This window comes from Euwallacea similis, chromosome 1 (assembly GCF_039881205.1).
Source record: "Euwallacea similis isolate ESF13 chromosome 1, ESF131.1, whole genome shotgun sequence".
Lineage (NCBI taxonomy): Eukaryota > Metazoa > Arthropoda > Insecta > Coleoptera > Curculionidae > Euwallacea > Euwallacea similis.
The window spans coordinates 4,355,344-4,372,151 of NC_089609.1; the positions used below are offsets into that span (position 1 = coordinate 4,355,344).

Below are 16,808 nucleotides of genomic sequence, written 5' to 3' on the forward strand. Positions count from 1 at the left end.
TAGGCAGACAAAAATGTATACTTAATCCTCTTATTGGAATATCTACTTACTAAAGATGCATTAGTAACTATTCTCTCGGTTTTAGAAGTTTTAGAAGAAAAGAAAACGCAGTAGTATCATGACTAGTAACTAAACAATATCTGCTATAACTGGCGATTGCATAACATACATATATTGAAAAAAAATTAACACGAGCATTATATTTAAAATTATCTCAGCTGGGGTAACCTTACTACAGTATGTTGAACTCAGAAAGCCTTCATGTGGTTGTCGGAAGTTAGACAAACAAGTATCTACATGCTGTTAACATCGTTTCGAGGTTACTAGAAGCACATATTTACAACAATAGTTAGTCATTCTTGTCAGGTATGCTAAAAATGTATGTTAATTAACTGGATAAGTATTAATTTTTTAACTTCGATTTTTGATCAAAATTCGCGAGAATAGTGGTTGATGTGGCTAGTCCAACATAATTGCAGGCAGAATAAGCTTATTCGGACCGTGACTAATACGTGTACTATCTCTGATTTCTTAGAGATAGCGAAATGAGCGATTATTCTAACATTGAGAGAAGATAAAAAATTAAGTGGTATTCCTGTATAAATCGGGCCTGAGACTGGCTAGGAAAATGAGCAATAGCAACAGTAAAAAGGAGAAATAAACTTTGCAATAGCATTGACCATGTTTCACGGTATGATGCTTGAAGTCAATGAAAACATTTTAAACGAATCGGTTTAATTAATTTATGCAGAAAAAACTAAAATTTGCCAGACAATAACTATTGAGTTTAAAGAACTATTTTTGTAATTTCCAGCCTACTGGTACTAGGTACCGGGTACCTATTGCCCCTAGGTGGCCTACCTAGGTACCGGGTAAATATAATTTACGCGTCTGAGGCGGATTGTTCGTTTTTTAATTTTTGAAAATAAAAAAATTAAAAAAAATAAAAGAAGAAAGCATTCTCCTTGGTTGGTATCGTAAAGGCACCAACATAACAAACGTAAATAAATGATAAAAAATAAGAAAAGAAAAGGAACAATGAATAAATTCAAAGTCACAGTTCCAAGTTTATTTGGGCTTACCCATCAATTTTAGCGAGCTTAATTTTAATCGGTTGGCTTCAAGGCAAGCGAAATATGCAGAATGTTGTCATCAGTATGTTCAAGTGTCCCTGTTTAATACAATAATGCAATTGATGATGATGATCACGCTTCGTATAGCTTTTTTGGTTCATCTGTCAAGGGCAGTTTCATATTTGCAGCAGAAGTGAGAGTGAGTCAAATTCGGGAGAGCCATGAAAGCAGATTCTAGAGATTACATAAACGCAGGAAGAATTGGATATGATTCGATTACGAGTACTAAACAGCACTGTTATTTTATCACAGTTAATGACACTCCTCAACCAATTTTAAGTAGTTTGCCTCAAAGCTAAGGTACCAACCTTTAAGTCATATATTCTTAAGTAAAAAAGTAATTGAATTTTTTCTGGAACAGGCTATTTGTTAACGCATCACCAGAGATACGTTTGGTCTTTATGAGTGCAACATCTTTGAAACAAAAAAATCTTTGTTTAGCCCACAAGAAACTATGACATATCATTGACCATCTAGTTTTTGACAATTACGATCTTGACCAACTTTCTGACCGCAGTGAGTGACACAGATAATAATTTTTTTTCAACCAAAATAATGAAGAAGAAGCTCAAGATGAGAGTAAAGATTCTCCATCAGACGATGAGCAATGACGTTGCATTGGTCCAAGACTTGCGTATTTTGAAAGTTCATCAAAAGGTGGTGTGGAACCAGAAGGTGCATGTACCAGATGGTCATAGGTTGATACTAAATACCATGTGAATATCACTGCTAAACAGCTTTCTGTAGTAGCTACGTAAGACCTAGACGATCGAGGTCTCCTGGTTAGATCTGAGTGGTTGAGGTTTCTGGTCGATTAGGTTTCTCTGTTTGGACCTCAACAGCCGGGATTCCTCCCTGGCACATACGCGCCCAAGTCAGAGGAAAGAAGCATTTGATATACAGAGTTTATTTAATCATGATGAGCCTCTTATGAACTGCTGCTATAGTATCTGAAAAGTATACATTTTGTGTAGGGTTTATTTATCTGATAATGATAATGATAATGATAGTGAGATGTTCGCGACCCTGTTATTTGTTTTCAGAGCCTTCAGTTTACATAGTATTCAACTTATCTTCAGTTCCACTATTTCAATTATTCAATGAGTCCTGCAATAAAAATTTATCAATGTGCCTGTTTCACAGCTTTCGGAAAGCTGGAAGATCTTTCTGTTTCCATTCGCACTTATCCATCCCTGAGCAGCGGATCCGAGATCTGAAATATTTATTGAATTCGGAAGTTTTCCTTGCCAGGCAATACACCACCTTCCATGTTTTCACACAGTTCGTCGAGATGCCAAAATGTGTCCCAGATATCGAACCATACTAAACACATACTCTGCCACTGACCACTGGAGACCACCGATGAAAGCCGTGATCTGAAGAAACTCGGTCGAGCCATCGTCATCGACATCCATATGTCAGCTTGCATTATTACATAGCAGTTCCTTTTTCGTCCGGCTTGTCCTCGTTTTTCTAATTACCGATGAACTTGAAGAATCTTAAAAATGGGAGTTGTTCACCTACTAATGACAGATTTATATCGGTCATAAATGCCCCATTCAGCGGATGATTACTGTTGCGTAATATTGCAACGCATTGTATATTAATATCCGCGGTGTCGCCATTTGGGGACGATGGGAAAGCTAAATAATGTGATGGAACGAAAGGTTAATTATCATCGCACTGTTTGTTGACTATTGGCAACAAAGTGCTTATTACAGTGCAAGACGTTATTATTAATTATGTTTTAAAATAGACAGAAAATGTGCCAGAAAATCATAAAATTGAAATTTTAACGGACAAATCTTACAAAAAGGATTTTTCAATCTGTTCGCTTTCTCAAAAAGGAAATAAGTGCACTAATAGTTGCAATTTAAATAACTAGTTAGGAAATGCATAGTTTTGTGTAACGAGTGTGATTCTGCGAAATAAGATCCTGCAATATCACACGGGTTACATAATGCCGATTTATGTAACCAGGTGCAAAAAGTACTAATTTATGCAACGAGCAGACTTCTGCGGAACGAGCGTGACGAGTTCTACAAGAGAATGCGAATTACACAAAATAGTAATTTCCCAACGTATTTCATACAAGATGTTTCTACTTTTGACTTTGACATGGGTGTAACAGGCTCATACAGTATAAAAATATGTTTTTTTTATACTGCATGAAAAAGTTTTGCTACTGGCGATGCAACTTTTTTCACAAGTTGTGAAAAGTACGAGGGCCGTTTGATAAGTCAGTGACTTTGAATTTTTCACGTAATAACTTTAAACGGAACACTACTCCTGTCCACTGTCATCTGTTAGTTGATTACTGTCAAATTTTGAGCAAGCTACGTCATTTAGTTTGTGTTTAACAGCCATTGAAAGCAGACGACCTTGTGAATTTGGATGAAAATGGAAAAAAGTGAATTTCGTGTGCCGATCAAGCATTATTTTTTCCGTAAAAAATCCATCGCCGAAACTAAGGAAAGGCTTGATAAATACCATAGGAATTCTGCACCATCAATTTCAATGGTTCAGAAGTGGTTTACTGAGTTTCACTGTGGTCATACCAGCACAAGTGACGTAGAATGTTCAGGTCTAAGAGAGGTCTTCACGCCAGAAATTGTCGATAAAATCCATGGAACGATATTGGACGATCGAAGAGTGCGTGAGGCCGCTGAGGCTGGAGGCATCTCAACTGAACGAGTACATTACATTTTACATGAATATTTGGATATGAAGAAGCTATCCACACGATGGGTACCGCGAGTGCTTACACTCAACCATAAGCGCTTCCATGTGACCATTTCAAAAGAATGTTTAGCAATGTTCAACCGCAATTCAAACGAGTTTTTGCGCCGTTTCGTAACCGTTGACGAAACGTGGATCCATCACAACATACTAGAGACCAAGGAATAATCGAAACAGTGGGCTTCTCCAGGTGAACGTGCACCAAAGAAGGCCGAGATAGGTCTGTCGGTCAACAAGGTGATGGCCACAGTTTTTTGGGATGCACGCGGTGTCATTTACATCGATTACCTTGAAAAGGGTAAAACAATAAGTGGTAAATATTATTCAGAGCTTTTGGACAGATTCGATATTGAATTGAAGTAAAAACGACCGCGTTTGGGGAAAAAAATGCTGTTCCATCAAGACAATGCACAGGTGCACACATGTGTAGTGGCTATGGCAAAAATGTATAAATTAGGCTACGAACTGCTACCCCACCCCATTCTACAGATTTAGCCCCCTGCAACTATTTCCTGTTTCCAAACATGAAGAAATGGCTGGGCCGTAAGAGATTTGGGTCGAATGAAGAGATCATCACTGAAACAAACGCCTATTTTGAGGGCCTTGATAAAACTTATTATTTGGAAAGGATAAAAAAATTTAAAGAACGCTGGACTAAATGTATCGAGTTAAAAGGAGACTATGTTGAGAAATAAAACGTTTTTTGGCCGAAAAAAATATCTTTCATTCAAAAAGTCATTGACTTATCAAACGGATGTCGTAGTATTTTTCGAAACTGGTTGCAAAAAGTAAATCGTTTCGAAACTTTAAAGGGTTTTAAGAACTATCACATTAAATTTAAAATTAGAAAAATTATCTTTCTTTTAGAGAGAAATTCAAGAATTGCTAATTTTAAACAATCTTAATTTTTAATAATTTTTTTTAGTTGCTTACTCCTTCTGTCAGAGTTTTGAGTAACCTCAATAGTTATTTACGCAATCATTACGTAACGTAGGGTTTTATGACATAAGTCAATTCATAACTGAATGAACTTGTAAGCCATTAATGGATGAGTCGAATAAATCCTCATTAAGTACGAGCTTGTCCGTCAATGTTCAGTCATTGATAGTTTCATAGAAGGCACATGTATTATACCTTATTTACTATGGTAGGATTATAAAGCCTGTTTTATTGTACTAGGACAATAATGAAACTGAAGAACGCAGCATTTAAGCTCCCTCTGGAAGAAATTATTTTCCCTAGGAAGGAAAATATTTTTATTCATAAAATACATAAATAGACAAAAGTTATTTTTAGAGAGATAATAAAAGAGGATAAAAAAGTATTTTCCTTCTTAGGGAGTAAAAGTATTTTCCTCCCTTTGTATTGTCAATGCATATAATAACATAGTAACTTATTTTTTATAAATCAGACCACTGGATGTAAAAAAAAATGATTCGCACTTCTGAAAGAAAGTGTCTTCTACTTTAGAGGTATTATTTTTTCCCTTGCGCAAATAATTATTTTTCTACAAATCGCTTTCTAAAAAAAAAGATACACATACGCTAGCGATTGGAACAGAAAAGCAAATAACAGGATAAACGACTACACTAAAAATCCCATCGTAGGTAATGACAAATTCCTAAAGTTTAATTCCTCAGGTGACATTTCGAGTAATTGTGGTGGTCTTCTTTTAATGATATGACGATACAGTTGTGATATAACCACTTTCACTTGCTTCCTAATATTGTGCTGCGTGGCATATACCGGTTCTAGCTAATCGCGCTGTAACGAATATTTCCGTTATTTATTATCAATGAGCAGCTTTTTTACGTTAAGACATGAGATTTTTTGGAATTTTTCCATCAAAACATGTAATTTTTTTAGCCAGACTTGAACCCTGGAAATCATAATAATGAGGCGACCTTATCTAAATGCGCACTAAGCCCGTTATGAATTATTTAAACATTAAGTAAGTAATAAAATATAAATAAATAAAGATATAACCAGTTCGAACTGGAACGAGGAATTGTTGGCTACTACTTTGTTAATTAATGAACATACTGCCAAGTGCAATTTCCGTATGTTTTATTCAAGCAATTTTAAACATGTCGTGGATTATGGATTGTAGGTGTGTACTTAAAAAATCTCAAAGGCCGCCTGGAACGCCAGACTTAGATCCACTAGAGGATTTCTCGGTGCATTAGCATTTCATGAAAAAATTTACACTTTTATCAGTAGACTATTGACCATGAATTTGTATACATGTAGTTTTGAAATATGGGTATGTATCTAGATGACCCCATATTTGTCTTGTTCGTTATATTGTCCTTACTTTAATTTCACCCGTGGCTCATCATGCAAATTGAAACAATGACAAGGTTGTAGATAATATTATTTGTCGATTAATTATTGGCTTGTGAAACTTTTGGCCAATGTCACGTTAAACCAAATTTGTTTAGTATTGCCCAAAGAGATCAAATTTTATATTTATATGTATAATAAATTGTAAAACACACTTTCGATCTTCACTTGAATATACACATGGAGCTTCTATATGAATTCACTGTAAAAGCTCCACTCATTAGAATACAAGAGAAACTTATATGCAAGTATTGCTAAATTTCACCTTCAAAAGCTCGTTGAAAAACTGGATAATTTCCTCATTCCCGTTTGTAACTTTAAATTGTTTTCTGACCTATTTAGTAGCTCGAGCATTAGTACGTGTTTATTTTTTATTAGGTGTACAACTTTGCTTCCGCCGTTTTTGAATAGATGTATGTAGCGGTAAGTAATGATCGAAATAAATAACCCCATGTGGGCATGCAGGAGCCTTGGGCACCTGTTAACATAACCTCATAAAAATATTAGTCTATTTGTGTCTTCATCATAAAGTTATTCGCAATTGAAAATGTCAGTGTACGAGCCAAATTCTCGTCATTTGCGGGAGGTTTTACTTTTCTGCTTCAATATGAAGAAATCTGCTGCTGAGGCTCATGTACACCTAATAATAGGTGTACAACTTTGCTTCCGCCGTTTTTTTTCCGAATTTCGCGATTTTATTGTAAAAAACTAATTATACCTTTAGGATCCAAAGTATTGTCCATCGCTGGCCACTACTTTCTCCCATCTTTCGGGCAGCATACGAATCCCGTGTTGAAAAAATTGGACATCTTTTGAAGCGATCCACGATTCTATCCAATTTCTTACTTCTTCATAAGACCGGAAGTGTTGGTCAGCTAGCCCATGTGCCATGGATCGAAACAAGTGATAATCAGAAGGAGCTAGGTCAGGAGAATATGGCGGGTGGGGTAGGACTTCCCATTTCAATGTTTCCAAGTATTTCTTGACCACTTGCGCAACATGGGGTCGAGCATTATCGTGCTGCAAAATCACTTTATCATGTCTCTCGTTGGATTGCAGCCGTTTCTTTTTCAATGCTCGGCTCAAACGCATTAATTGGGTTCGATAAAGAGCACCTGTGATTGTTTCAGTTGGTTGTAACAGCTCATAATATATTACGCCGAGTTGATCCCACCAAATACAGAGCATGATTTTGGAACCATGAATAGACGGTTTGGCCGTCGACGTGGAAGCATGGCCGGGATATCCCCAAGTCTTTTTGCGTTTGGGATTATCGTAATGAACCCATTTCTCGTCCCCAGTCACAATACGATGCAGAAATCCCTTCCGTCTTTGCCTTGCAAGCAACTGTTCACAAGCGAACAGACGCCTGTCAATATCTCTTGGTTTCAACTCGTACGGCACCCAATATCCTTGCTTCTGAATCATTCCCATGTCTTTGAGGCGTTTTGAGATTGTTTGTTGAGTCACTCCCAATGATTGTGCCAATTCTTGTTGACTTTGACACGAGTCTTCGTCAAGTAATGCTTCCAAGTTCGCATCTTGGAAAACCTTCTTTCTTCCACCGCTATGTTGGTCTTCGACGTGAAAATCACCGTTCTTGAAGCGCTGAAACCACTCACGACATGTCCTTTCACTAATAGTGGCTTCCCCATAAGTATCTGAGAGCATTCGATGAGCCTCAGCAGCAGATTTCTTCATATTGAAGCAGAAAAGTAAAACCTCCCGCAAATGACGAGAATTTGGCTCGTACACTGACATTTTCAATCGCGAATAACTTTATGATGAAGACACCAATAGACTAATATTTTTATGAGGTTATGTTAACAGGTGCCCAAGGCTCCTGCATGCCCACATGGGGTTATTTATTTCGATCATTACTTACCGCTACATACATCTATTCAAAAACGGCGGAAGCAAAGTTGTACACCTAATACTTCTATACTAATTGTTAAAATACATATGTAGCGGTACGATAAAGTACTACTGTGGCATTGAGATTTTAAATAATTAGACATGCAAGGGTATTCAAGAACGAATTATCAAATATTCAATGTGCAACTAATTTCTTGTCGATTGCCAAGCTCCCTCCTTGTAATACGGAGTGTTAAATTATTGGGTATAGAAAATTTAAAGTTAAATTGGTTATTTACTACACGTTATTTTGCTACACAAGATATACCTTACTCTTTGTTTACGATTACGAAAAAATAACTGTTCATATGATAATTCAAAAACCGTAATTTCAAAGTCCATCGGATGATTATAATAGCCTTATTGAATTGGAAATGCGATTGTCTATCAATGGATCGGTACGGGTGGTCCTTTTCCATAGTCCACTAGATCGCCTGATTTGAACCCCTTAGATTTCTTTGTGTGGGACCATCAAAATTGTTTTTCCTAAGATGGAATTCAGAAGAAGCTAAAAAAAAATCCAGCATTTGTTTTTAGGTTAAGTTATACACAATACTTCTTAATCTCTCTTCGTAATTTTTCTATTAAGATATTCTAGCTCTTCTGCGAAGCCGCATTTCACATTCCTAGAAGATGGCACGTTTTATAAATAAATAATTTTCTAACGTATCGTTTTATTTTAATACATGTTCGTAATGCATATTGATTAAGGATTGTAGGTTAATTCATTGTCAACGCTATTTCCTGAGACATATCAAGGAAATAGAAACTCATTATCGATCTAACCTGTCTGTAAAAACTGCAATATTTTAAGCAGGTGTAGCAATATTTTAGTTCCCTTTCCTCTTTTGCATCACTGTTCCGTTTCAATATGACGATTAATAAATAATTAATTGTAAACAGTAAATGGTCGTTAAATCTACGTCTTAAAAAGTGTTTCAGAGTCCCGAAATAAATATTAGATTGAGGACAAAAGTTAGGTATTCAATAAAACTTTTTCTGACTACTTTTGTTAACGATAGCCAGTCTACAGGGCGTTTCAGAATAGTACGTCATAAATTTAAAGGGTAATTCTATGAGTGATTTTGAGAAAAAAGTTTATATGAACCTAGGTCCATTTTTAGTTACTGCTTGAAATACAGGGTGTTAAAGTTTGTTATATATTTTTTTTAAAGTTCGGGTCTGCATTAAATATTTTTATCAAGCTTGGTGGGCGTAAATTAGATGTAGAAACACATCTTTTAAGAGAAAAATCTGTGAAATCGCATAATAGCTTCTTGAAACACTATTAAAAGTACTCCGAGAATTTTTCAAAGAGCGCACGATAATATGAGAAAAAGGACTGAGGCACATATCCTTACAGGCGGAGGACATTTTCAGCAACTTATTTCATTTTTTTGTCTGAATGGTTGTTATAAATTGCTACAAATTAAATATTATTACAATTAATTTGGTCGTTATTATAACATACAATGTTAACTAATCCGTTTGTTGTTTGAATATGCTTGACGTTACAGAAAAAATTCAAGAGACAAAAAGAACTAGAATTAAGAAAACGATTTTTATTTTTTGAAAAAGCAGCGGCGTAACATATTTTTCACAAAAAATAATCAGGGTCATGGCCTTGGGGGCGCCACTATTTAAATTTAAAAATTTGTCTCTTAAAAGATGTGTTTCTACGCCTAACTTACGCCCATCAAGTTTGATAAAAATATTTAATGTAAGTTCGGACTTATTAAAAAAAAAACAAAAAATATAGCAATCTTTAACACCCTGTATTTCAAACAGAAAGCGGACCTAGGTTCAAATAAATTTTTTTTCTCAAAATCACTTATAGAATCACCTTTTAAATTTATGACATACTATTCTGAAACATCCTGTATAATGACTATGGACAAAGTGGTTTTTTAGCAGTCGTGCAATCGAATAGAAGAGACAAGGACAAGAAGGTTGCTTACCAAAACCGCGAAATAAAATTATTATTAAAGCATTTTACAAAAAGCTAATAAAAAAGGTGTCTTAAGAAAGTAAAACTGTTAGCACGATGGTGCATTACTACACTTTAGTTTATTTACAAGTCAATTTCTAGATCACTATATTAACCGTTGGACAGGAAGAGTACAACCACCTGTGTGGCCTCCTAGACTATCTGACATGAATCCTATGAACTATTTTTCATGAGACCACTTAAAGTCGCTAATTGATAAAACGGCAGTCAAAAATTAAGAATATTGAATAAAATTCTTCCAAGACTGACTTCTTGAAGTCATCCACAGACTCAGTTAACACCCTGTATACTATTAGCGCAATATACATATAAGGCAAGGCTCTGCAAATATCGTATGTACAAAACATAAACTGAGACCTTCAAAAGAACCGATAACAGAACAAAGAAAACATTGTGATAAACACATCAGCTTACCTTTTAAGAATTGCTTTGCATACTGGGTGTTTCAATTTTATAAAAAACCAGTTTCCCAGTATTTTTTCAGCTGCTATGGCTGAATAAGACCAGTGGAGCGGCACTGGATTTTTAAATGGTATTGTTTTCGAAGCCGAATCACCTAATAAAAAAAAACAATCTAATTGCATTTGCTTGAATGATAGTACGTTTGGTACTCATCTAGACCTTCACTTGTTTTGATAACCGGTCGAGGACCAATAACAGGACCCTGATGTCGATAACTTTTGTTTAATAACAATGACATGGTGGTGCATGGTCGCGCGTCTGTCTTTTGTCTTTAAACTTTTTGTCGAACAATTGAACAAATGTTTTTTTTATCATTGAAGCAGTAGACTGTACTAAGTGTAGTACCACGATTACTCACGATCAGTACCATTTCTTGATTGGAATTTGTTTTATTGTTAGTGGTGACGTGATTTACGCGAAAGTATGGAAACCGCATCTCTGCCCTTCTTAGTTTAGCCTTAGTGTGTTGGTAAGTAATAGTAAGTGAAGTATCAGTCTTTAATGGCCTAATAATGCTAATGCTTGAATCTGCATAAAGGAAACATGTTAGTAGTGAAGTCAAAATATCTTACAAGTTGCATAATCGATAGTGGTAATCGATCTGCACGCAAAAATCATTTGTTACGTGTACTATCACGGAACGCACTGTATAAACAGACCTTTTTATGTTGAACAATCATTCTAATGACCTGACATAATATATTATTTCACACTTGATTTTGAAACAGCAATAATAATAATTTAATATTTTCCACTGCCTGATTTTTACTTGTCATTGTCAGTTCTCGCTCTGCACTACCGGCTTTTCCTTATAAAGTGAAGTTTAATGTAAAAAATTATTATTGAGGTAAGTCTGATTTGTCCCGCGAAGGGTTTTGAATTTTTAGGGGCCATTAATGCTAAAATTAATTATTTAAAATATAATTAGCTCAGATTTATTGCAAAACTATAATAGTTAGATGTAACGGTTAATTACATCGTTTTCTTTATTCGTTTTGTGACTTTTATTTTGTAATCTGTTGTTTACCTGTTTTAAATTATGAAACAATTTTATAAAAATTTAATATAGTTATATGACCAATGATATTTTATTAGCAAAAATTATTTTAACGACAGGGTGTTAAGCAAAAATATAAAAAAATGATAAAGAAAATAAGAATTTGTAGGAATAAGATACAAGAAAAATATTACAAACAATAATAGAATTATTAAAATTAATTGAACAAGGCGGAGAAAATTCATATACGTTAATTACAGACACAAAATATGGTGAAGCACTGGCTCATATCCTAAAGACAGAGCCAGGAAGACAAATAAAATAAATAAGACAAAATGAAAAGTTGAAAAAATAAGTATTGTAATACGCTGACGATACTGCATTTATTGTACATGACAAAACCACTAAAAAAGCGGTAGAAGGACTTTCGACGGTAAAAATCCACCTATAGATTATTGTTAAACTAAGGAATGATAAGTTCATCATTTACACTTGATGGCATTTATTTTCAGAATATACACTATTAATATAGTAAGGTAATAAACAATCACCCGTACATATACATATACAGGGTCCTGCAATAGTGCGTCAGGCTTCCTTAGCCTCTACAAGAATAAAATTAACAATTTTTTTCTTTTGCAGAATTACACAACACATAAAGGCGTATTTCCAGAAATTATTTTCTAATGTACAGAGTGACCCCAAAAAGTGTGACGACATACAACTTCGTTATTTTAAATGATTTTTATTTTTAATGACTATCAAAACACTTAGAGGTCAAAAAGAGGCAATTTTCGAGAACTCTGAAATGGCTGGTTTTAAGCATAGGGCAATGTTAACAAAAGTTGTAGATTTTTAAATTCTGAACACAACGCCATCGAGAAAACTGAAGCATTCTATTTGAAATAAGCAAGTTATTGAGGTTAGAAGTCATGCAACTTCGGAGACCTATTTCAGTGGTTGTAGAGGATTTTTTAAAAATCAAAATACGTCAAAACTTACCTTAATAGGTCTTCTTTAAGCTCCAGAAAATTGATTCCGACATTCACAGCGGTTAGCGCACAATACCGATTTCTGTGGAACCTTGCAGTTGTCAAATTTTTCAAATTTTTACAAATAACTCGGAAACGCTAAATTTTAAAGATGGTATACCTCACATAAACTGATTTTAAAATTTAACGAGAAATCCGAAAATGGCAAAAAAATTGGAGGGTTCCATTTAAAATAACGAAGTTGTATGTCGTCACACTTTTTGGGGCCACTCTGTACATTAGAAAATAATTTCTGGAAATACGCCGTTATGTGTTGTGTAATTCTGCAAAAGAAAAAAATTGTTAACTTTATTCTTGTAGAGGCTAAGGAACCTGACGCACTATTGCAGGACCCTGTATGTTTCGCTCTGCCCTGTCGATCGCTAAATTTCAAGTTCAGGAGGTCTTGAATTTGACTTTTCTACGTAATTATTTAGGACTTCTCTTTCTAATCTTTTGGGCAAAGCCCAATAGGTTAGCAATTCTGCTCAAAATGAATTATTCGTAAATCAGTAAACTAGGAGGCAAGAAAGCTCTTGGAAAATGAAAAAAAAGCTGGAATTTAGCGTTAAAATATATTCAACAACAAAATGTATTACTTACAACGCAATTATTTAAAGGAGATTTTTAGTAAATTGCCTGAAAATATGGATTTTTAGCCGTGAATAACATTGTTCTCGCATATATATGAGAAGCACCGTCCCCTCCAGAGAATTGCGCGATTCGCTTCACTCGTAGCATAAACTTCTCCATCGGGAATGATATCCTTCATTATATGCTCGTCCAACTTCTTGTATTATGTTATCATATGTATGTATAGTCATAATACAATAATGTATGAAAGGAAGCAGGTAACATGGTTATATGTATATTACCTATGGAGTTGACAATGACCAAATATTGTCAGACGAACATAAATTTCTTAAAAGAAAAAAGAAAGAATACAAATGTAAAGCAGCAGCAAAAGAGAGAGAAAACCAGTGATTAAAAATTTCAATAATATGAATGACATGGATTAATTTTCTAACTCAAGAAGAGATTCAAAGTTTCCGTGAATGGATTATGTCAAGATTCTTTCCAACTTTCCTTAAAAATATCTTATTAATACTTTTTCAATAAAATTCTGAGGTAAGAATTATAAGCCGAAACCATAGCAAACATGCCTAACCTTGTACTTCAACTGTATTGTCGTGAATTTACTTTCGCAAATTTAATCAATGAATTGGATTCGAATTGCGTAACTTCTGAGGATCACAATCACAATACAATTTCGTCCCCCGTGTTCGGGCAATAATTGTAATGACGATAATCGTGAGCAATGAGCATAACAGTGAATAATAAACATAACAGTGAAAGAATGACCCCTTTTCCCAGGCGTTACCCCCAAATCAGTATTTAAATTACATACAGATTATAGGTATAAGAAACTATAAATCACAATATTTTGTTAATTATTAATTTCAATATTATAAAGACCTAGAACGTCAGTATACTGACCCCTTGACGGGTTTAAGCGATATCTTCATCTAGATTAATATGTTTATCAAAAATTTGCATAATAATACGAGACAAATAAACTCTCGAATTGGTCAATTCAAAGTCAAAATCCTGAAATGGGGACTTTGGATGCGCGCAGTTTGTTTACCTTACGGAATAACGAAATTTGATAACATGTTGTTGATAATATGCGAGTTTCGCAGGAAATACCATCTGAAGATAAATTATTTTAATGTCCATGTTGTAACACGTGAAAATAGGTAAATAATTAAAACACGAGCAAACTGAACAATGATAATGTGCGACTTGCTACTTTACTTGCTCAAGTATAGTCCTTCAACTCCATGGTTCAATAAGTAATTGTTATTCCTGAATCAAACATTAGCCTTCACAATATAATTACCGGATAATTTTTAAGATTTTTTACAACTGACTGTCGTAATTTAGCATTATTTGCTTCATTGGACGCCTCTAGTCTCGTAAAGCGTTTAGTTCCAAACTCGTTTGTTTACCTTCCATTACGGAATGACGATGGTAAACACCCAATATTTTGGTTGTAAATATAACATTTACCATGCTGATAAGGTCTTTTTCAATGGTACTAATTATTATTATCGTGCTTCATATTTCAACAGTTTCGTTTCCACTAGTATCCACATCAACAAATTTCAAAATGTGTAGGTATTTATCGGAAAAGTTGTTAACATATAACGTATCGGTAAACGCATTACGAAATTAATTATTTTGCAGGCTTAAGTTTTAAAATTATTTAGTTAGCAGGGCAGATAGAAAATATCAAGGACTCACTCTAACCTTGAACCTCTATGACCTTCCACGCGCCATATTGTTTATACAGGAATATTGACTATTGAACGTGTTAATGCTACATACTGTTTTGATCAAAGTTCAATACACATTACAATGTTTATTGAGAAAGGACGGATGTGTGATAGTGTTGCTCCATTACAGCTTCAACTTAGAGTACTTTGGATTAGTATAGGAAGGGCTAAATACCGAACGAACTACTCTTCAGTCATAAAAGAAATTTGGTAACATTTCTCAAGATATCTGGTCTAAATCTTCTGATGACCATGTAGTGTGAATTTTACCCCGAATGCTCTCCCCTCTTGGCGTAACTAGCTTTGTGTTGGCTAAAAGAGTCGTAGACAATGGTTCCTCCGGGTACTCAACTGCCAAAACTGCTGAAGTTTCTCGAAACCGCCGCAAGACATCATTTCAGAATACTCAACCACTACATTTTACTTTATCAGTTTGTTCTCTTTTCTCCCTTTTTTTGTCCTTATAATCATACTCAGCGTACCCATTGTGACGTTGAAGTACTTTTTCTTCCCAACCAATATTTTTCCTATGTTATTCATTGTTATTGCCCTTTTATACACGATATTTACCTCGGATATGGTATTCTTAATATATTCAAATGTCATGTGGTGTGTGCCTCTTTTCGGACAAAACCAGGAAGTTTTAAACTCCCCCTTGCCGATCTGATCCAGATAGGCATCGTCAAACCATTCAACACTGCCTACTTCAGATAAGTTCAATCTGGAAGAGCTTGACCGATTAAAACACATCTTAAACCAACAATTTCCATTTCATTTTTTTACTTTTTTATTCATCTAGTCGGTTGTTGTTGCTTTCCTGCAGCGATTCGTTCACATTATCTTAAGCACCTTAAAGCGCTCTAAAAAGTAATTAGAAAATTTAATTTTCATTATACAAGAAATCAGTATTTTCCAGCCAGTTAACTATACTGAAAATACATCCTTTCTGTAAGTGCACGGAAAAATTTACCTTTCCCATAAGAGCACGGAAAAACACGCCTTTCTCGCAGGTATACGGAAAAGGTTTTAAATATACGGCAATGATGCTGATGAATCGAAAAGTTCAAGGAGAGTTAAACATTGGCTCAAAAGTTGAGTTGCTTCACATTTAGTTCAGAATTAAATCGAATTTAGAGTATCCGCTAGTGTGGGCTCCCCAGTATTAGGTATGTAGATACTACTTAAAAGCCCGAGAATGATTCAACCAATTTTCTTCAGTACGTATTATCTTCTACATGCCAAAGTACTTATACGTATTTTCCTTCAATAGGTATTCGTATTATTTTGTCTGGTTGTCCGATGAAGCTATGTATTGGTGTTTCCCATTCTTTCTGTTTTCGTTTCCAAATAATGAAAAAAATAATAAAAAATTTGTTCAAGAAATGAAAAGAGATAAGATTAAATTAGTTGAAGTCAGGATTAAAACTTCACGTTTCTAGATCATGTAGTCTCCTCTAATTGAATGTTTGGGTCTGTGGTGCACGTAATTTAGTTCAGGTGCTAATTGTTAGTACCTGTTTTACGTTATTAATAATTAGTTCATTATAGGTGTATTATAATCTGGTTGTTGTCATAGGTAGGTCTGGCAAACCACCAATTATTATTATTTTTTAGAGTATTTTGTGAATAGTTACTTTTTGTCAAATTAGTTTATTTAAGTAGTTGTCAAGATTAAAATAAAAGAGTTCCTTACAACATTCGCGATCATCAACATCTTTTAACCACACAAGGACAATTGGTGACCCCGACGTGATCATACTTCACAGGATCATTTCTGTAGTATATCTTCGCATACTCTCTACTCTAAAGTAGAGTTATCGCAACCATGAGGACAGGTCTAATGGC

The 16,808-nt window shown here is 34.7% G+C and overlaps 1 non-coding gene across 1 annotated transcript; it reads left to right on the forward strand.

The window, feature by feature from the left end:
* Window positions 1-16,712: 16,712 nt before the first annotated feature.
* On the forward strand, window positions 16,713-16,808 carry LOC136415339 (small nucleolar RNA U3). Its single transcript, XR_010752604.1, has one exon. It is a non-coding gene; the product is annotated as a small nucleolar RNA U3 (small nucleolar RNA).